Source organism: Eulemur rufifrons, chromosome 23 (genome assembly GCF_041146395.1).
Source record: "Eulemur rufifrons isolate Redbay chromosome 23, OSU_ERuf_1, whole genome shotgun sequence".
NCBI lineage: Eukaryota > Metazoa > Chordata > Mammalia > Primates > Lemuridae > Eulemur > Eulemur rufifrons.
This window is the reverse complement of record NC_091005.1, coordinates 16327969-16351234: the sequence shown is the minus strand read 5'-3', so window position 1 is coordinate 16351234 and position 23266 is coordinate 16327969. Positions and strand designations below refer to the sequence as shown.

Below are 23266 nucleotides of genomic sequence, written 5' to 3'. Positions count from 1 at the left end.
TGGACTTAGGAGCTACAGTTTATTTTTTTTTATTTATTTATTTATTTTTTGAGACAGAGTCTCACTCTGTTGCCCAGGCTAGAGTGAGTGCCGTGGCGTCAGCCTAGCTCACAGCAACCTCAAACTCCTGAGCTCAAGCGATCCTCCTGTCTCAGCCTCCCGAGTAGCTGGGACTACAGGCATGCGCCACCATGCCCGGCTAATTTTTTCTATATATATTTTTAGCTGTCCATATAATTTCTTTCTATTTTTAGTAGAGGTGGGGTCTCGCTCTTGCTCAGGCTGGTCTCGAACTCCTGAGCTCAAACGATCCGCCCACCTCGGCCTCCCAGAGTGCTAGGATTACAGGCGTGAGCCACCGCGCCCGGCCAGGAGCTACAGTTTATAGTCCTGTATTCAAATCCTAGCTCACTTACTACTTACTGCGACCTTGGACAAATTAATCTCTTAAACCTTCAATTTTCTTATCTATGAATGGCCTTTCCCTTTCCCCTTTATTGCCGAAGGTGAAATTGATGAAGATAATGCTTTATGATCACTGTCTTAAGAGAAATATGAAACAAACTGTAATGCTCCACACCTTTTATATAATCCTTCCAAAGCTCCTTCAAAAAAACTTTGGAATAAGATCAAAAACATTTGTATAGTCTTTACTGGGTATTTAAATGTGCACACTTTGAGATGGTGGAGTGCAAAGGGGCGGATACTGTGGGTAAATGAATTTAGTTCTGCCAAATGTTCTTTTGGCCTAAATTTGAAATAGGCTGCCTATTGAAGGAAAACTCCATTCTCACATGTAAGAGGGAGAAAAAATAGTTTTTATATTCTGAAAACTGTGTTATTTAAAACAGATCCTCCCTCTGTAGAATGAAATGACTAAGAACATAGCTGTTTTATCAGCTGAGAAACCGAAAACATTGATTGTATCTTTTTATCCTGTGTCAAATCAAGTAAATGTAAAAATCACTGAAATTTTCTCAAATGGGGGTGACTTTTCAGAGGGGAAATAATAGGTAAGGCCTTTTGCTCTTACATTGTTAAGGAACATTTCTTTGTCCTATGAAACAGTCTATAATATTAAGGTATACTACTAAACTTAGCTATACATTAGGGACAGTATAAAATATTTTCAGTGTGTAAGCCTTCTTTCAGAGGTAATTAGGCAGCAGAGTTAGTTTTGAGACAGTTTAAATTCTACACTTTCATAGTAAAACTTGGAGTTCGGTAGATTTATTAGGACCTGTTTATTTTGTGTGTAGATAAAAGCTTTTAATGTGTCTAGAGGTAGGTTTTTTTTTAATTATCATTATAAGAAGTTTTAAGAATTTATACTGTTAGTATATTTTATTTTCAAATTGAAAGTGTTAATATATCTGAAATAGGTGAAATTAGGGTACTGAAAGCGGAAGTCAGAAGAAATCCCTGTGGTTCCCTTCCTCTGGGGGAAACACATTCCTATTCTTTAGCATGCGTTCTCAGCCTGCTTTGCTTCCCACCTGCTCCCTATACAGCCTTGCTGCCACACGCCCACAGATACATAGCTTAGTGGTGTGGGCTTCTGATGAGTTCCAGCTTTTTACAGGGTTTATATGTAAATGTTAGTTGTTAGAGAAAAGATTTTTTTTTTTTTTTTTTGAGACCGATTCTCACTCTGTTGCCCTGAGTAGAGTGCCATGGCAACTGCCTAGCTCATGGCAACCTCAAACTCCTGGGCTCAAGCAATCCTCTCGCCTCAGCCTCCCAGAGTGGTAGGATCACAGGCGTGAGCCACCACGCTTGGCTGAGAAAAGATTTTATATTTAGTGATTTGGGGATTTTCTGCACCAAAATATTTCTCGGTACCCTTGTCTGCACTGCCCTCTACTCCTGGAGGGAGCTTTCCTTTCCCAACCAGCTTTCCTTTAAACATTATTTCCTGCTTTGTTGTTTTATTATTATATGTTGAACCATAAGAAATTCCTGATATTTCATATTTTACTTATAAAAGTAACATTTTCATGCAGTTCAACCTAATTGTTCATCTTGCTCATATTTTGAGTAAATAATATCTGCCTTTCCAGCAATTTCATTGTTTCCTTTTGTATTATCTTGAACCCTACTGTTAAGACTTGGGAGATGGGAGGAATTAGTCATTTTAGGATAGGGCTCTCACCATGGGAGTCTTCCTGAAATTTTTTTTTGCCAGCCTCTCATTTGACTTATCTGTTTCCAGGACCAAAGGAAGAGAACCAGTGTAGACTATCTTTTGCTTTTATTCACTCATTTGTAAAATATTTCCTCATCATTCACTGTATGGGTTAATTAATAAACAAGATTATTATTTGGTGTGAAAAAGGTGACTTAGGAATTTTGTTTCATATAAAATAATGTGTTCTGAAAAAACTTTTCTTAACTCACAATAGAGGAAATGTGGAACCAAGTGTAAATGTCAAGAGGAACTGACTAAATATTTTTTTTTTTTTTTTTTTGTTGAGACAGAGTCTCACTTTGTTGCCCAGGCTAGAGTGAGTGCCGTGGCGTCAGCTTAGCTCACAGCAACCTCAAACTCCTGGGCTTAAGCGATCCTACTGCCTCAGCCTCCCGAGTAGCTGGGACTACAGGCATGCGCCACTATGCCCGGCTAATTTTTTCTATATAGATTTTTAGGTGTCCATATAATGTCTTTCTATTTTTAGTAGAGACGGGGTCTCGCTCAGGCTGGTCTCGAACTCCTGACCTTGAGCAATCCACCCGCCTCGGCCTCCCAGAGTGCTAGGATTACAGGCGTGAGCCACCGCGCCCGGCCTTGACTAAATATTTTTGATTTTTAAAAACTGAGTGTTGGTCTAACAACTTTCTTTCTAAATGTTTAATTCTGAGTGAACTTGCTGTCGAGCATTTAGTTTATGGAGCCCTTTTTATCTGTCTCATTTCCAGCTCTTGATAACCCTATGCAGTGGACAGGACAGGTAACAGTTAGATGCCAGTTGCGAGTCTGGACCTCTGGAACTTCTTTTTTTTTTTTTTTTTTGAGACAGAGTCTCACTCTGTTGCCCGGGCTAGAGTGAGTGCCGTGGCGTCAGCCTAGCTCACAGCAACCTCAAACTCCTGGGCTCAAGCGATCCTCCTGTCTCAGCCTCCCGAGTAGCTGGGACTACAGGCATGCACCACCATGCCCGGCTAATTTTTTCTATATATATTTTTAGCTGTCCATATAATTCTTTCTATTTTTAGTAGAGATGGGGTCTCGCTCTTGCTCAGGCTGGTCTCGAACTCCTGAGCTCCAACGATCCGCCCACCTCGGCCTCCCAGAGAGCTAGGATTACAGGCGTGAGCCACCGCGCCCGGCCTGGAACTTCTGACTGTGGCTTTCAAGTTGGGGTTTCCACGAACCCCTCTGTGGGTTTGATTAATTTGCTGGAGTGGCTCACAGAACTCAGTGAAACTGACTCACACTTACCAGTTTATTGTAAAGGATATTACAAAGGATACAGACGAAGAGATGTGTAGGGCTAGATATGGGGAAGGCGAGCAGAGCTTGCATGCCCTCCGTAAGTGCACCATCCTCTAGGAACCTGCTGGTGTTGAGGTCTCTGAACTCTGTGCCCTTGGGTTTTTATGAGCAACTGTGGAAATGTGATTCGCCTTCAGGATATGGGGCGGGACCCTCTCTGGAATGAGGATCTTTTGACCCTCAGAAGGTAGGGGCAGGTGAAGGTCAAAGATTGTTTCCTGAGGCTAACACCCAACATACTATAACAAGGATTCTAGGAGTTGTGAGTCTGGAACTGTGGACAAAAACCTGTGTGTGTGTATCATAACACCACAGTAACCTAAAAGGAATCTTTTTTTAAGGAGTCTTCCAGTGAGGATCAGAAGACCTGCTAGACAATTTTTATTTTTGAGATCGTCTCGCTCTGTCCCAGGCCATTGCTGTGGTGTCAGCCTTTGGCCCAGCAACCTCAAACTCTTGGGTTTAAGTGATCCCCCTGCCTCAGTCTCCGGAGTAGTTGGGACTACAGGCGTCACCAGCAAGCCCAGCTAATTTTTTCTATATTTTAGTTGTCGGGCTAATTTCTCCCTCTTTTTAGTAGAGAAGGGGTCTCAGTCTTGCTCAGGCTGGTCTCAAACTTCTGAGCTCAAGCAATCCTGCCTCGGCCTCCTAGAGTGCTGGGATTACAGGCGTGAGCCATCACGCCTGGCTTAGACAAATTCTAAAAGAGCTGTAACACTAAAAAAAAAGAAATTTTAGGTGATTCAAGATATAGCAAGCTTGGGAAATCAAGATTTCTCCTGAATGGCAGACCCTGAAGCATGGCATGGCAATTTGAATTGATTTGTATTGGAATTTTAGCTGTTTTTCATGGGAATTTAACAGTGCCATTTGACAGTGATTTATGGATTACATTGAGGTAATAGATTTAGTCTCTAAATTAATTATAATAGAATGTAGCAAGAAGGCAGAATAATTGTTACTCTGAGCCAGTATCCTCCATCACCCCAAAAATTGTTTAATAATTTCATTATAAATATTATAACCTATATAGAATGTCGTCTACATTTTGAACTGTTTAGTTTACTTTTTAAAAAATTCCTTTTTTTCCCTCATTGGATAATTGGGAGATCAGTATTTTATGGTGATAAATTGTAAATAATTCTGTTGCCATGCTAATGCCTAGAAGTAGTTTCTTTTTGCTGTTCAGTGCCGATATTTCTTGGGTTCAGAAGATGGCTTTTGAGAATGGCTTGAGCCCAGGAGTTGGAAGCTGTAGAGCTGTGACTGGGCCACTACACTCCAGCTTGGGTGACAGAGTGAGGCTTCAGCTCTAAAAGAAAAAAAAGAAAAAAAAAATGGCTGTTAACTGGAGGTTTTCTAAGAGCCAGTTAAAGATGATTGGATATATGTTAAAATACTGTTGGCATTGGTAATGACTGTTTTGTGCCAGAAGGGCATTTAGAACATGAGGTCCTGGCTTATTTTTCCTTTATTGTGTGGTTAGGTTTCAAACTCGAATACTTGTGAAATGATGCTACTTGTTGAGGCAAATAAATATATTTGTATAATATAGTATTGTCAACGGAAAAAAAGCCAAATTCTGTAAAATAATTTAAAGCAGTTTATTCTGAGCCAAATTTGAGGACGATGACCCAGAGCTACGCCCAAGGAGCCTGGAGCAAGTGGACTGGCTGTGGCTGGGTTACAGTTTGGTTTTATGAATTTCAGGGAGACAGGAGTTAACACGTAAAGTCATAAAGTCATAAATCGATACATGGAGGGCATCCATTGGTTTGGCCCAAAAAGATGGGACATCTCAAAGTGGGAGCTTACAGGTAATAGGTGGGTTTAAAGACTCTTTGACTTGTAATTGGTTAAAGAAATGAAGCCTTGTCTAAAGGCTCAGAATGTTTTAAGTTAAGATAGAAAATCTGTTAATCAGAGACAAGCTACTGGCCATATATTTTTTTGTTGTGTAAATTGAGAACCTGCAGGTTTGTCTGGCATAGGCTTAGGCCTGTTAATGAGTTACAAGGATATCGCTAAGAAGGGAGAGGGGCATGAGAAGGCATGTCTGACCTCCCTTCTCATGGCCAGCAACTCAGTTTTAGGGTATCCCCTTGGGCAAGAGGGGGTTCATTCAGTCAGCCAGTAGAGGGGAAGTGCACCTTAAGATTCTATTTTAGTTCACAGTATTTTACCCCAAATGGTTAATTTCTTTCCTTGCAACACTGTAGAATACATAAAAAAGAAAACAAGAAATTCAGCCACGGTGAATTTTTGCTATCAGTACTGAAGAAAGTTATTCTAGAAATAGTTGTGTGGATAGTTTTTATGGCAAAATTTGTTCATTTTGCACATACTTAAAGTGGTAATGCTCTACATTATTTAGTGTTTATTTGTGTTTTTTATTTTCCCCCAGCAAATTGAATAATTGCTGAGCAAATGCTTACTGATTGAAGTGGACCCTTTTTTTTTTTTTTTTTTTGAGACAGAGTCTCACTCTGTTGCCCAGGCTAGAGTGAGTGCCGTGGCGTCAGCCTAGCTCACAGCAACCTCAAACTCCTGAGCTCAAGCGATCCTCCTGTCTCAGCCTCCCGAGTAGCTGGGACTACAGGCATGCGCCACCATGCCCGGCTAATTTTTTCTATATATATTTTTAGCTGTCCATATAATTTCTTTCTATTTTTAGTAGAGGTGGGGTCTCGCTCTTGCTCAGGCTGGTCTCGAACTCCTGAGCTCAAACGATCCGCCCACCTCGGCCTCCCAGAGTGCTAGGATTACAGGCGTGAGCCACCGCGCCCGGCCAGGAGCTACAGTTTATAGTCCTGTATTCAAATCCTAGCTCACTTACTACTTACTGCGACCTTGGACAAATTAATCTCTTAAACCTTCAATTTTCTTATCTATGAATGGCCTTTCCCTTTCCCCTTTATTGCCGAAGGTGAAATTGATGAAGATAATGCTTTATGATCACTGTCTTAAGAGAAATATGAAACAAACTGTAATGCTCCACACCTTTTATATAATCCTTCCAAAGCTCCTTCAAAAAAACTTTGGAATAAGATCAAAAACATTTGTATAGTCTTTACTGGGTATTTAAATGTGCACACTTTGAGATGGTGGAGTGCAAAGGGGCGGATACTGTGGGTAAATGAATTTAGTTCTGCCAAATGTTCTTTTGGCCTAAATTTGAAATAGGCTGCCTATTGAAGGAAAACTCCATTCTCACATGTAAGAGGGAGAAAAAATAGTTTTTATATTCTGAAAACTGTGTTATTTAAAACAGATCCTCCCTCTGTAGAATGAAATGACTAAGAACATAGCTGTTTTATCAGCTGAGAAACCGAAAACATTGATTGTATCTTTTTATCCTGTGTCAAATCAAGTAAATGTAAAAATCACTGAAATTTTCTCAAATGGGGGTGACTTTTCAGAGGGGAAATAATAGGTAAGGCCTTTTGCTCTTACATTGTTAAGGAACATTTCTTTGTCCTATGAAACAGTCTATAATATTAAGGTATACTACTAAACTTAGCTATACATTAGGGACAGTATAAAATATTTTCAGTGTGTAAGCCTTCTTTCAGAGGTAATTAGGCAGCAGAGTTAGTTTTGAGACAGTTTAAATTCTACACTTTCATAGTAAAACTTGGAGTTCGGTAGATTTATTAGGACCTGTTTATTTTGTGTGTAGATAAAAGCTTTTAATGTGTCTAGAGGTAGGTTTTTTTTTAATTATCATTATAAGAAGTTTTAAGAATTTATACTGTTAGTATATTTTATTTTCAAATTGAAAGTGTTAATATATCTGAAATAGGTGAAATTAGGGTACTGAAAGCGGAAGTCAGAAGAAATCCCTGTGGTTCCCTTCCTCTGGGGGAAACACATTCCTATTCTTTAGCATGCGTTCTCAGCCTGCTTTGCTTCCCACCTGCTCCCTATACAGCCTTGCTGCCACACGCCCACAGATACATAGCTTAGTGGTGTGGGCTTCTGATGAGTTCCAGCTTTTTACAGGGTTTATATGTAAATGTTAGTTGTTAGAGAAAAGATTTTTTTTTTTTTTTTTTGAGACCGATTCTCACTCTGTTGCCCTGAGTAGAGTGCCATGGCAACTGCCTAGCTCATGGCAACCTCAAACTCCTGGGCTCAAGCAATCCTCTCGCCTCAGCCTCCCAGAGTGGTAGGATCACAGGCGTGAGCCACCACGCTTGGCTGAGAAAAGATTTTATATTTAGTGATTTGGGGATTTTCTGCACCAAAATATTTCTCGGTACCCTTGTCTGCACTGCCCTCTACTCCTGGAGGGAGCTTTCCTTTCCCAACCAGCTTTCCTTTAAACATTATTTCCTGCTTTGTTGTTTTATTATTATATGTTGAACCATAAGAAATTCCTGATATTTCATATTTTACTTATAAAAGTAACATTTTCATGCAGTTCAACCTAATTGTTCATCTTGCTCATATTTTGAGTAAATAATATCTGCCTTTCCAGCAATTTCATTGTTTCCTTTTGTATTATCTTGAACCCTACTGTTAAGACTTGGGAGATGGGAGGAATTAGTCATTTTAGGATAGGGCTCTCACCATGGGAGTCTTCCTGAAATTTTTTTTTGCCAGCCTCTCATTTGACTTATCTGTTTCCAGGACCAAAGGAAGAGAACCAGTGTAGACTATCTTTTGCTTTTATTCACTCATTTGTAAAATATTTCCTCATCATTCACTGTATGGGTTAATTAATAAACAAGATTATTATTTGGTGTGAAAAAGGTGACTTAGGAATTTTGTTTCATATAAAATAATGTGTTCTGAAAAAACTTTTCTTAACTCACAATAGAGGAAATGTGGAACCAAGTGTAAATGTCAAGAGGAACTGACTAAATATTTTTTTTTTTTTTTTTTTGTTGAGACAGAGTCTCACTTTGTTGCCCAGGCTAGAGTGAGTGCCGTGGCGTCAGCTTAGCTCACAGCAACCTCAAACTCCTGGGCTTAAGCGATCCTACTGCCTCAGCCTCCCGAGTAGCTGGGACTACAGGCATGCGCCACTATGCCCGGCTAATTTTTTCTATATAGATTTTTAGGTGTCCATATAATGTCTTTCTATTTTTAGTAGAGACGGGGTCTCGCTCAGGCTGGTCTCGAACTCCTGACCTTGAGCAATCCACCCGCCTCGGCCTCCCAGAGTGCTAGGATTACAGGCGTGAGCCACCGCGCCCGGCCTTGACTAAATATTTTTGATTTTTAAAAACTGAGTGTTGGTCTAACAACTTTCTTTCTAAATGTTTAATTCTGAGTGAACTTGCTGTCGAGCATTTAGTTTATGGAGCCCTTTTTATCTGTCTCATTTCCAGCTCTTGATAACCCTATGCAGTGGACAGGACAGGTAACAGTTAGATGCCAGTTGCGAGTCTGGACCTCTGGAACTTCTTTTTTTTTTTTTTTTTTGAGACAGAGTCTCACTCTGTTGCCCGGGCTAGAGTGAGTGCCGTGGCGTCAGCCTAGCTCACAGCAACCTCAAACTCCTGGGCTCAAGCGATCCTCCTGTCTCAGCCTCCCGAGTAGCTGGGACTACAGGCATGCACCACCATGCCCGGCTAATTTTTTCTATATATATTTTTAGCTGTCCATATAATTCTTTCTATTTTTAGTAGAGATGGGGTCTCGCTCTTGCTCAGGCTGGTCTCGAACTCCTGAGCTCCAACGATCCGCCCACCTCGGCCTCCCAGAGAGCTAGGATTACAGGCGTGAGCCACCGCGCCCGGCCTGGAACTTCTGACTGTGGCTTTCAAGTTGGGGTTTCCACGAACCCCTCTGTGGGTTTGATTAATTTGCTGGAGTGGCTCACAGAACTCAGTGAAACTGACTCACACTTACCAGTTTATTGTAAAGGATATTACAAAGGATACAGACGAAGAGATGTGTAGGGCTAGATATGGGGAAGGCGAGCAGAGCTTGCATGCCCTCCGTAAGTGCACCATCCTCTAGGAACCTGCTGGTGTTGAGGTCTCTGAACTCTGTGCCCTTGGGTTTTTATGAGCAACTGTGGAAATGTGATTCGCCTTCAGGATATGGGGCGGGACCCTCTCTGGAATGAGGATCTTTTGACCCTCAGAAGGTAGGGGCAGGTGAAGGTCAAAGATTGTTTCCTGAGGCTAACACCCAACATACTATAACAAGGATTCTAGGAGTTGTGAGTCTGGAACTGTGGACAAAAACCTGTGTGTGTGTATCATAACACCACAGTAACCTAAAAGGAATCTTTTTTTAAGGAGTCTTCCAGTGAGGATCAGAAGACCTGCTAGACAATTTTTATTTTTGAGATCGTCTCGCTCTGTCCCAGGCCATTGCTGTGGTGTCAGCCTTTGGCCCAGCAACCTCAAACTCTTGGGTTTAAGTGATCCCCCTGCCTCAGTCTCCGGAGTAGTTGGGACTACAGGCGTCACCAGCAAGCCCAGCTAATTTTTTCTATATTTTAGTTGTCGGGCTAATTTCTCCCTCTTTTTAGTAGAGAAGGGGTCTCAGTCTTGCTCAGGCTGGTCTCAAACTTCTGAGCTCAAGCAATCCTGCCTCGGCCTCCTAGAGTGCTGGGATTACAGGCGTGAGCCATCACGCCTGGCTTAGACAAATTCTAAAAGAGCTGTAACACTAAAAAAAAAGAAATTTTAGGTGATTCAAGATATAGCAAGCTTGGGAAATCAAGATTTCTCCTGAATGGCAGACCCTGAAGCATGGCATGGCAATTTGAATTGATTTGTATTGGAATTTTAGCTGTTTTTCATGGGAATTTAACAGTGCCATTTGACAGTGATTTATGGATTACATTGAGGTAATAGATTTAGTCTCTAAATTAATTATAATAGAATGTAGCAAGAAGGCAGAATAATTGTTACTCTGAGCCAGTATCCTCCATCACCCCAAAAATTGTTTAATAATTTCATTATAAATATTATAACCTATATAGAATGTCGTCTACATTTTGAACTGTTTAGTTTACTTTTTAAAAAATTCCTTTTTTTCCCTCATTGGATAATTGGGAGATCAGTATTTTATGGTGATAAATTGTAAATAATTCTGTTGCCATGCTAATGCCTAGAAGTAGTTTCTTTTTGCTGTTCAGTGCCGATATTTCTTGGGTTCAGAAGATGGCTTTTGAGAATGGCTTGAGCCCAGGAGTTGGAAGCTGTAGAGCTGTGACTGGGCCACTACACTCCAGCTTGGGTGACAGAGTGAGGCTTCAGCTCTAAAAGAAAAAAAAGAAAAAAAAAATGGCTGTTAACTGGAGGTTTTCTAAGAGCCAGTTAAAGATGATTGGATATATGTTAAAATACTGTTGGCATTGGTAATGACTGTTTTGTGCCAGAAGGGCATTTAGAACATGAGGTCCTGGCTTATTTTTCCTTTATTGTGTGGTTAGGTTTCAAACTCGAATACTTGTGAAATGATGCTACTTGTTGAGGCAAATAAATATATTTGTATAATATAGTATTGTCAACGGAAAAAAAGCCAAATTCTGTAAAATAATTTAAAGCAGTTTATTCTGAGCCAAATTTGAGGACGATGACCCAGAGCTACGCCCAAGGAGCCTGGAGCAAGTGGACTGGCTGTGGCTGGGTTACAGTTTGGTTTTATGAATTTCAGGGAGACAGGAGTTAACACGTAAAGTCATAAAGTCATAAATCGATACATGGAGGGCATCCATTGGTTTGGCCCAAAAAGATGGGACATCTCAAAGTGGGAGCTTACAGGTAATAGGTGGGTTTAAAGACTCTTTGACTTGTAATTGGTTAAAGAAATGAAGCCTTGTCTAAAGGCTCAGAATGTTTTAAGTTAAGATAGAAAATCTGTTAATCAGAGACAAGCTACTGGCCATATATTTTTTTGTTGTGTAAATTGAGAACCTGCAGGTTTGTCTGGCATAGGCTTAGGCCTGTTAATGAGTTACAAGGATATCGCTAAGAAGGGAGAGGGGCATGAGAAGGCATGTCTGACCTCCCTTCTCATGGCCAGCAACTCAGTTTTAGGGTATCCCCTTGGGCAAGAGGGGGTTCATTCAGTCAGCCAGTAGAGGGGAAGTGCACCTTAAGATTCTATTTTAGTTCACAGTATTTTACCCCAAATGGTTAATTTCTTTCCTTGCAACACTGTAGAATACATAAAAAAGAAAACAAGAAATTCAGCCACGGTGAATTTTTGCTATCAGTACTGAAGAAAGTTATTCTAGAAATAGTTGTGTGGATAGTTTTTATGGCAAAATTTGTTCATTTTGCACATACTTAAAGTGGTAATGCTCTACATTATTTAGTGTTTATTTGTGTTTTTTATTTTCCCCCAGCAAATTGAATAATTGCTGAGCAAATGCTTACTGATTGAAGTGGACCCTTTTTTTTTTTTTTTTTTTGAGACAGAGTCTCACTCTGTTGCCCAGGCTAGAGTGAGTGCCGTGGCGTCAGCCTAGCTCACAGCAACCTCAAACTCCTGAGCTCAAGCGATCCTCCTGTCTCAGCCTCCCGAGTAGCTGGGACTACAGGCATGCACCACCATGCCCGGCTAATTTTTTCTATATATATTTTTAGCTGTCCATATAATTTCTTTCTATTTTTAGTAGAGATGGGGTCTTGCTCTTGCTCAGGCTGGTCTCGAACTCCTGAGCTCAAACGATCCGCCCACCTCGGCCTCCCAGAGAGCTAGGATTACAGGCGTGAGCCACCGCGCCCGGCCTGAAGTGGACCCTTAATATCCATTTCTGGATATCATGTAACCTGATTTAGTAGGTTAGTGCTTGTTCAGGCTGATATGCCTATTGTGCTACTGATATTTTATCTGTTGATGAAGTAAAATGTTTAACTGAGGATATTATATCTAACTTTTCTTCTTTGAGTCAGAAGACTATAGAAGGTAAATGATTTTGTGCAAGTCAGTTTGGTAAGCTTTAGTTTCCTTATCTGTAAAAATGAGCAGTTGTAAGGTTGAGTAAAGATTAAGTGAAACGTGATAGATCTCACTTAATGTAGAGCTTTCTGTGGGCTGTAAAGAATTCCACTACAGATCAGGATGTCCTGTAGGAGTTGGCCGATTATCTGATATCAATTTACAGTTACACAGAAGAAAGAATTATGGCTCTTCTATTCAAGGTTTGGGACAATTTATGAGCAAATGCTTTTAAATTGTTTTTTAGATAATTTAAATGAACTATTCCCATTAACATATCATTAGCTAACTTGATATTTGTATGCAAACTGGAATTTGATGTAATACTTTGGATTAGGCTCTTTACATCAACGCTGAATTTAACAATTGAGAGTTTCTGTTGTGAAGTGCCTTTATGGTTTGGCTTAGCTTCAGGGCCTTGATCTGTGTATTGGCTTTAAACTTTTATCCAGGGTAATTGTTCAGTACCATTGTATTATAAAACATGTTCTGTATTTATGTGCCCCTATGTCATCCTTATACCCATTCTCCTTCATTTTGATGTTTGTCAAATTGCCTAATGTCAGTGGATTTAATATAACACTAGAGATAAAACACAGAACAGTTGAAGTCCTTAGTTCTTTTTGAAAACCCAAATTGTAATTCTAAAAGTTTGTGGTTAAATTCTCTTCTTTTTTTTTGAGTTTAGATGTGGTGTGAGGACAGTTATTTCTGTAAAGTTCAAGGAGTGTAAATGCCAAGGAGTTTATTTATTTGTTTTTAAATTGTATTTCATAATGAACTGTGGTCAGTTTTACTCCCTAAAGTACTAAATTTAGCAAGACGATTTTATAGTTTCCCCTCTCGGAAAGATTCTTGAGTTGTTATTTACTAGCAGTATTCTAGTAGTGTGGTACTGGCCTGCCTATTTCTATACCTGTCTATCTCTAACCCGGAGATATTCTAACTTTAAGGATGTAGTTTTTCAGTCAAGAAGTTCTTTATATTGAAACATTGATAAAATTATGGAGGTGAGATGAAATCACTTAGAATTGTTATAACTTTTGAAAATAATCTTTCAAAAGTTTATTAATATTTACCTGTAGCTCTTACTATAAATGATATGAATAATCTATCTGGGATAAAAGCATTATACTTACCATTAGATAACCTAGTCTAAATGATTGGATTTAAATAATGAAGAGAAACTAAGCCACGTCATTGTATTACATAATGTTATTTCATGAAGATTTTAGTACCATAGCATAGTAACACATCTGTGGTTGCATTTTTTTCTTTATTTTTACGTATATGTTTTGTTAATTTTGTGCAGAGGCAGTCCTTTGAAAAACAAACTTACAGCTTCTTAATGGCGTGTATAACATTAATAGATTTTAATTTTTTTTTAATTTTTTTTGTTTTTTTTCATGAACCAGGACATGCAATAGATTTTTCTGATGTTGTAACAGTGTTCATCTGTTATTTTAGATAACTAAACTTGATTTGTTGTAATTTTACTTAGAATTTTTGAATCTGTGACCATTAGAATTTTTCCCCCCAATAAACCTTTTGCACTCCTATTATTAGAATTTACAGACAGGTTTATAAAATGAAACTGTCTGAAACTAATTGATAAGAATGTTATAAATAATAATATTAATCATGCCTTGTAAGAAACACACTCTAAGAGGTGGTTTATAAATGTATTGCTAACACAACTTAGTTAATTAATATTAGGCATTTGTGATACAATTAGTAGTAACATTTCCAAGTTAATATTGTTGTTGGTAATGTGCAAGGAACTTAGAATAAAGGAGAGTCAACAAAAAGTGTTTTTCAAAGCCGTGGCCAGTGGGAAGGGCTGCCCTAAGCAGTTGACATTGTTCTTGGTAAATAGGGCCCTTTATTGAAATGTGTATGTTAACTAAAATTTATTTTTGAGGAAAATAGGAGGTTTCTACAGATTTTTGGTTAGGAGAATGTGATGACAAAGTACTTAAGGAAATTACTCATGTGGCACTATGGATTGTGGTGAGGAAAACTTGAAGAAGCTAATTGAGAAAGCTGCTGCTGTAATGAAACCTCTAAATAAAGACTGAGGCTATAGTGAACCTAGTAGCAAAGGAGATGGAAATGGGATTGATGGGGACTCATGATCACCTAGGAAAAATTTAGAGTACTTTTGTTCATTTGCTTAATAAATTTTGGATAAATGTTATTTACTATATGCCAGAAAGTTAACTGTAGGCGCTGGGAATGTGATTATCATGCTCCTCACCTCCCACTCCTAAAACACATGATCCTGCTCTTAGGGAGCTTGCCACGTAGTGGAAGAGATAGCCATAAGGGAATCACAAAATAAATGGAAAATTATAGCTATGAAAAGTGCTGTGAAAGAGGCATATGTGGGCATTGTGGCTAATTAGAAAGTCAGGAAATGTTTTCCTGAGAAAATGATGGTTGAGCTGAAGGAACAGTAGAATTTGACCAGGTAAAGAAAAGTCAAAGTTTAACTGTTAGGCTAGAATTTAACTAGGTGACGAGAAGCCAAAGTTTAACTGTTCGGCTACCTCCAAAAGTATATAATTCTTAGCATATGCTGAATTTGAAACAACAACCAGGCATTTCAAGGAGTTTCCAGTAAGAGGATACAAATTTGGAACTAAGTCGTGAACTGAATCTAAATTTTAGTGTCATTCGCTTGAAAAGCTATAGTTGGAGCTTGGAAAATGGTTGAGCTCTCTTAGAGTGTGTAAATAGCAGAGTATGATTCCAAAGACCAAGCCCTGGGGAATGCTCACAATTAAGGGTTGGAGAGAGGCTTGTTGAGGGAATTGCAGGGAACAGAGGGAGTGGTTGAGAGTTAAAAGATTTACAAGAGTTTAGCTGTGGGAGTCAAGGAAAGAAATTTAAAAGTAGATGGTAGTAATCACTAGGATAAATAGAATAACATAGTTAAGGTTAACAACTAAGAAAAGAGCATGGTTTTTGGTAAAATAGAAATAGAACAGTTTCTATAGAACCAAGATTTTGACTATTTGAGACTGTGTTAGTCTATTTGAGAAGTTTGATAGTGACAAGAAAGTGAGAATATCTAGAAGGGAAGACATCCCCTTTAACTAAAGATCTTACAAGATTAAGGAAATGTATTTTAAAGGCAAAGAAAAAGGACCAGTAGAGGGTGAGAGATTGGAAAGGCTACAGAGGAAGAGGGTGAATATAAATGCCCATCAACAAGGGAAAGAGGAGGGGTTCATTCAGATCAGCATGGTGTCAGTAAACATGATTTATAATTTTATTTTTAATTAATTAATTTATTTATTTATTTTTTGAGACAGAGTCTCACTCTCTTACCCGGGCTAGCGTGCCTTGGCATCAGCCTAGCTCACAGCAACCTCAAACTCCTGGGCTCAAGCAATCTTCCTGCCTCAGCCTCCTGAGTAGCTGGGACTACAGGCATGCGCCACCATGCCTGGCTAATTTTTTCTACATGTTTTTAGTTGTCCAGCTAATTTCTTTCTATTTTTAGTAGAGACGAGGGTCTCACTCCTGCTCAGGCTGGTCTCGAACTCCTGAGCTCAAATGATCCACCAGCCTCAGCCTCCCAGAGTGCTAGGATTACAGGCGTGAGCCACCGCGCCCAGCCTATAATTTTTTTAAAAGGACTTAAAAGGCTATAGCACTTTTGAATTTCACAAACTTTCAGTTCCCAAGAGAGTTATTATCTTGGGTTTATCTTATGATCCGCAGAGTAAAGATCGTTCTGTTTCTTTTTTCCTGAAGTTAAATTTCAACCAAACTAAATAGAGACGTTTAGCCTTCTTGCCCACAATAATTGTGTGCCACTTTCTAAATTGCTACCATGCTGATTAATACTGCAAGGTAGTTTTAACAGTTGGGGCTTTGTGCCCCACAAATAATGTTTAGTAAGCCTGGGAGGCCTCTAGGAAAGTAGACCAAAAATCATTTAAATGCCATTCTGAAATAGTTGAAGAACAGTCAGGAAAAGCACCGTAAATAGCTGCTCTAAAGAAGAATTACAGCTTCAGGAATGCAAAATGTCAGAATCACAAAGAATAAACATTTTGGATCCACCTAGAAGTTTTAAAATAAATTTCTTGATGCCTAAACTTTGTCATCAGAGCATCATGTGATTTTTGTGTTGGTAGGAGCACCTGGCCTCTAGAGCTCTGAATGTATTTGCATGTTCCCAAACTCCTAGATGTGTGCCTGCTATACAACATGTATTCCCAGCTTCTGACCCAGCATAAATATTTGGTGAAAAAAGAAAGTAATTTTCTACTAGCTGTGAATAATTATAAACTTATTTTAAGTTTCTTTGCCACCAGTGCAAACAAGGAGTATCTTAATTTTGTACAGCTTGTTTTTAAACCCTACTGTTTGTTTTGTTTTACTATTGTACCAGCAGCATACAAGTTCTAAAACAACCCAACACATACAGCATCTTTTTTATTGTGGTAAAATAAAAATAACATAAAAGTTACCATTTTAACCATTTTTAAGCAAACAGTTCAGTGGCATTAAGAACTTTTTCATCATCCCAAATTGAACCTCCATACCTATTAAATAATAACTCCCCATTCCTCAGTCCCAGGCAACCACCATTCACTTTTTTGTGTCTGTGAATTAGACTACTCTAGGTACCTCATGTAAGTAGACTCATATGATATTTATCCTTTTTATGTCTGGCTGTTATTTCACTTAGCATAGTGTCTTTAAGGTTCATTCATATTGTATCATGTGTCAGAATTTCTTTCCTTTTTAAGGCTGAATGATATTCCATCATATGTATATACCATATTTTATTTATCCATTCATCTGTTGATGGGCACTTGAATTGCTTCTACTTTTTGGCTATTGTGAATAATGCTGCTGTGAATGTAAGGGAACAAATATCTGATTGAGGCCTTGTTTTCAGTTCTTTTACAATATATATCCAGAAGTGGAATTGCTGGATCACATGGCAATTCTATTTTTAATTTTTTTTTTTTTTTTTTTTGAGACAGAGTCTCACTCTGTTGCCCTGGCTAGAGTGAGTGCCGTGGCGTCAGCCTAGCTCACAGCAACCTCAAACTCCTGGGCTTAAGTGATCCTACTGCCTCAGCCTCCCGAGTAGCTGGGACTACAGGCATGCGCCACCATGCCCGGCTAATTTTTTGTATATATATATTTTAGTTGTCCATATAATTTCTTTCTATTTTTAGTAGAGACGGGGTCTCACTCTTGCTCAGGCTGGTCTCGAACTCCTGACCTCGAGCGATCCACCCGCCTCGGCCTCCCAGAGTGCTAGGATTACAGGCGTGAGCCACGGCGCCCGGCCTATTTTTAATTTTTTGAGGAATGGGCATGTTGTTTTTCACAGAACCTGTATCATAATTACATTCCCACCACTAGTGCACAGGATTCCAATATTTTCCCTTCTTTGCCAACCTTGTTATTTTTTGTTTGTTTTTGATAGTAGCCACTCTTATGGGTATGAAACAGTATCTCATTGTGATTTTGATTTTCATTTACCTAATGACTAGTGGTGTTGATCATCTTTCTGTGTGCTGATTGGCCATTTGTGTATCTTCTTTGGAGAAATGTCTGTTGAAGTCCTTTGCCCATTTATTAATCAGGCTGTTTGTTTTATGTTGTTGAGTTGTAGGAGTTCATTATATATCCTGAATATTAACCTCTTATCAGATAGATGACTTGCAGATATTTTCTCCCATTCCATAGGTTGCCTTTTCACTCTACTGATTTGTGTCCTTTGATGTACAAAAGTTTTAAATTTTGATGTCCACTTTATCTGTTTTTTCTTTTGTTGTCTGTATTTTTACTGTCATAGCCAATAAATCATTGCCAAATTCAGTGTCATAAGTTTTTCTCCTATGCTTTCTTCTAAACATTTTATAGTTTTAAGTCTCACATTTAGGTCTTTGATCTATTTTGAGTTAATTTTTGTGTGTGGTGTTAGGTAAGGGTCCAACTTCATTCTTTTGCTTATCGGTATCCAGTTTTTCGAGAGCCATTTGTTGAAAAGACTGTCCTTGCCCTGCTGAATAGTCTTGGCACCCTTGTTGAAAATAATTTGATCATATGTGCTAAAGTTTATTTGTGGGCTTTTTACTCTGTTCTGTTAGTCCATATGTTGGTCTTTATGCCAATACCACGCTGTTTTGATTACATTAGTTTTGTAATAAGATTTGAAATTAGGAAGTGAGGGCGGGGTGCGGTGGCTCACGCCTGTAATCATAGCACTCTGGGAGGCCGAGGCGAGTGGATCCCTTTGAGCTCAGGAGTTTCAGACCAGCCTGAGCAAGAGCGAGACCTCGTCTCTACTAAAAAAAATAGAAAAGAAATTAGCTGGACAACTAAAAATATATATAAAAAATTAGCCGGGCATGGTGGCACATGCCTGTAGTCCCAGCTACTCGGGAGGCTGAGGCAGGAGGATTGCTTGAGCCCAGGAGTTTGAGGTTGCTGTGAGCTAGGCTGATGCCATGGTACTCTAGCCCAGGCAACAGAGTGAGACTCTGTCTCAAAAAAAAAAAAAAAGAAAAAGAAGGAAGTGTGAAACTTCCAACCCTTTTCAAACTTGTTTTGGCTATTTGGGGTTCCTTGGGGTACTGTATGAATTTTAGGACGGATTTTTCTATTTCTGTAAAAAGCACTACTGGGATTTTTGATAGGATTGCCCTAAATCTGCAGATCACTTTGAGTAGAGGTCAGTACTTTGACATCATAACAGTATTAAGTCTTCCAGTCGGTGAACGTAGAATGTCTTTCAGTTCATTTGTATCTTTAATTTCTTTCAATAATGTTTTGTAGTTTTCAGTAACCAAAACAGTGTTCTCTTTGTATTTACCTGTATCTCCAATTTTAGGGGTAGAGGTCTGTGTTGTGACTCCAGTTCTCTAATGGATCTAAGAAGAGTTGTTGATTTTTGGTTTGTTTTGCTTTTTTCTTTTTGTGAGGATAGGAGTGATGATTTCCAAGCTCTTTACATGTGAGGCCAAAAACTGGAAGTCCCCCAGGCTCACTTTTTACTTTTCCAGTCCCAGCCCTGGAATCAACCACTTTTCCAAAGAGCTCTATTTACTTATAGTGGGGAATGATATTTAGAAGCCAAGGTCTAGGTGCTAAAATTGCTTTCAGTGTAAACATGCTAAAGTGAAACAGGAAGTATGTTCTTATATCAATAATTTATATTCAAGTTGGTAAACCACTCATTTCTAAGTCACAAAACATTGTATGCTATTTTATAATTATTTTTCTTAATTAGTAACGGTTGGTTGAATTTTTTTAGAGAAAGATTTTCATTTACATTTTTGCAAAGAATGTGAAATACAAGCCCATCACTCTAGAAAATAAAACCAGAAATATAATTAATACTTACAATTTTAAAAATTAGTACTTCATTTTAAAAAAATAACTCATTGCATTTATTGTTAGTATGACTTGTGATTCTTAAAGACTTCCTATGATGAACTGTTGCTTTCCTCCTACCGAATCCTTGAATCTCCCATTTATCTTATAGGCCCAGAAAAGCCTTACTGGGATTGGTTATTACCTCCATTAAGAGATACATTTTAAATTTGGTTATTTATCTTTAATACCTGATAAATAGCCTTTAGGATTTAGATCTATGTTTTTAAAAATGGTACAACATAAGATTCAACTATTCCAGAAAAATTATGCTAAGGTCTTTAAATGAGGATCTTTTTAGTTTTAAAAACAACTTATGCATTTAACTTCCTTTTTTTTTCTTCTTTGTTCTCTCTCTCTTTTTTTTTTTTTATTTCTTATTTCTAACTTACTTTCTTTTTACCTTCTTTGTTTTTTTTTTTAACCCCCTGATAACTGCACAGTAGCATTTAACTTCTTAAATCAGGGTTTGTTATTGCTACTCAGCATTCCCTGGGCAACCCTGAACCCTCCCAAACCATTTATATGGCTTAATAAGAGCTCTTAATAAATGCAGAACTTTTAAGACATATTTACCTATTTTCAACTAGTTAAAAATTACTGAAATGCTTTGTAGGACCATATCATCTTGGAAAAGAACGTTGTTCCAAAGGTCTTTTCTTACAGACCTTGACAGAATGACTCAAGATATTCTATGCAAATTATATTTGGGAGGATTAAAAAAAATCTGTCTCTAGACCAGGTAAAATTTTTTTTTTGTGCTGAAGTACAGCAGAGTAGAATAGGAATGCATCTTCAGAAAATACTCTTATACTCATATGGATGCCGTATGTCCTGGCAGGCACATGGATTTAATCTCTTCCTCTCCTTTTTTGTCCAATTAATGCATGTACATAGTTTTAAAAGTCAGAGTGCTACCAGGTTTATGATGAAAGACTATAATCTCCTATCTTAGCTCTCCCCACTTTCAACTCTTGGTTATTTATTCTTGTATTTACCTAATTTTTAAATAGACTAGCTAAGCTTGTTCTTTTTTTTTTTAATACTAGACATTATATATTGACTTCTTTTTTTTTTTTTACCTAGAGCTCATGGTAGCAATTATTATTATTATTTTTTTTTTTTTGAGACAGAGTCTCACTCTGTTGCCTGGGCTACCATGAGTGCCGTGGCGTCAGCCTAGCTCACAGCAACCTCAAAGTCCTGGGCTTAAGCGATCCTACTGCCTCAACCTCCCGAGTAGCTGGGACTACAGGCATGTGCCACCATCCCCAGCTAATTTTTTCTATATATATTTTTAGTTGGCCAGATAATTTCTTTCTATTTTTAGTAGAGACGGGGTCTCGCTCTTGCTCAGGCTGGTCTCGAACTCCTGAGCTCCAACGATGCACCCGCCTCGGCCTTCCAGAGTGCTAGGATTACAGGCGTGAGCCACCGTGCCCAGCCAGCAATTATGTATTGACTTCTTATGAACAATTAACATCTAGCCCTTGTAAAACACACTTGACAATGTACTCTGAAATTAAACATCATAGAGCAAGAAATCCTACAAATCTAAAGGGTAAAATGGACTGTGCTGCACCACAGAGAGTTTTTAGACAAGTCAGTAGCTATAGAATATGGTGTTGGCTGAGTTCTGCAGAAAGCTTTTACCTATTTAATGAGATCAATTTTAGTCCATTTCCTTCTTGTCTCATTCTCATTCATGAATCATGAGTCATCAACATACTCATAATGTAAACAGTTTTTAAAAGAGAGATCAAATTAATGCTGGTGAGGTCTGATAAGTTAAAAAACAAAAGCAAACACACACTCCAGAACAACCCAAATTTGTGTCTTATTCGTTCTTTTAGTTTTAACAGAGAATAAGGAGCAAATCAAAATTGAGCAATGAATTTATTTTCCCTTTTTAATTTTTAAATTTGAAATTTGGTTTGTTTTTGTTTTTTTGAGGCAGAGTCTTACTCTGTTGTCCTGAGTAGAGTGCTGTGGCATCAGCCTAGCTCACAGCAACCTCAGACTCCTGGGCTCAAGTAGTCCTCCTGCCTCAGCCTCCAGAGTAGCTGAGACTACAGGAGCGCACCATGATGCCTGGTTCATTTTTTTATTTTTAGTAGAAATGGGGTCTTGCTCTTGCTCAGGCTGGACTCAAACTCCTGAGCTCAAGTGATCCTACCTCCTTGGCCTCCCAGAGTTCTGGGATTACAGGCGTAAGCCACCAAGCCCATCCTGTTTTCCCTTTTTAAAAATTTTATTTTAATTTATTTTTTTAGAGACCAAGCTCGCTCTGTTGCCCAGTCTGGAGTACAGTGGTGCAATCATACATAGCTCACTGCAATCTCGAACTTCTGGGCTCAAGCAATCCTCTCACCTCAGCCTCCCAAAGCTCTGAGATTGCAGGTGTGAGCCACCATGCCTGGCCTGTTTTCCCTTTTATAAACAAGTGCGTATCAGTACAGCACTGATACAAAAGCTATTGCCTTACTCTTGGCTTTTCACTGGTCCAAAGACTTATTTCTCTTTCTTGATGGTTGTCGTAGCCTAGATAGACTTTTTTATTTGCTGTTATCAAAAGTGAATGGTATGCACATGTACTCACTACTGAATTGGAAGTAATCGATGAGCACAAATGTGCATAGAGGGAAGTGTCAAACTCAAGGGAAATCAACTGGGGGGAGCGGAGAGGAGGGGATGGGTAAAAACCTACCCAGCGGGTACAATGAACAATATCTGAGTGACAGGCACCCTGATAACCATGACTCAAGCATTATAAAAGTGATTCACGGAATTAAAATTATTTGTACCCGATAATACTTTGAAATTTAAAAAAAGTGAATGGTATGATCCTCTGAGAGTTATTTTTTGTGTATTTATGTTGAAGCCCACATTTGTGGGTAGGGTCTTACGTATAAAGAATAATAGAAGTCATTAGACAAAATGATTTGATCGCAGTAAGATCTCAGTGTCTATTTTATTAAATTAGATGTGGTTATAATTTATATACCGGGTACATGGTTTCCTCCAAGAAGTAAAATTAAAAAAATATTTCTTTAGCTACTCAATTCAGATCTTATTCACGAGTAAAGAGATGATATTTCAGATGAAAAAAATAGAAACCTTTTCCTTCAGTAAGCATCATTTTTTGGCATAGCAATTCCTGTTAAAACATTATTAAGGCCAGGAGCAGTGGCTCGTACCTGTAATCTCAGCACTTTGGAATGCTGAGGCAGGAGGATCACTTGAGGCCAGAAGTTGGAGAGACCAGCCAGAGCAACACAGCGAGACCCAGTCTCTACAAAAAACTAGAAAAATTAACAAGATGTGGTGGCATGCATCTGTAGTCCCAGCTACTCGGGAGGCTGAGGCAGGAATATTTCTTGAGCAAGGGAGTTTGAGGTTGCAGTGAGCTATGATGGCTCCACTACACTCTAGCCTGGGCAACAGAATGAG

General features: G+C 38.7%; 1 protein-coding gene and 2 pseudogenes across 3 annotated transcripts in view; 1 reads left to right on the top strand and 2 right to left on the bottom strand.

Annotated features, from left to right (window-relative positions):
* The window catches only part of GLG1 (golgi glycoprotein 1), a 122158-nt gene that overhangs the window by 11307 nt on the left and 87585 nt on the right, over positions 1 to 23266 (top strand). The gene's annotated exons all lie outside the window — the stretch shown is intronic.
* LOC138374026 (U7 small nuclear RNA) lies at positions 4158 to 4213 on the bottom strand (annotated as a pseudogene).
* On the bottom strand, positions 10071 to 10126 carry LOC138374025 (U7 small nuclear RNA; annotated as a pseudogene).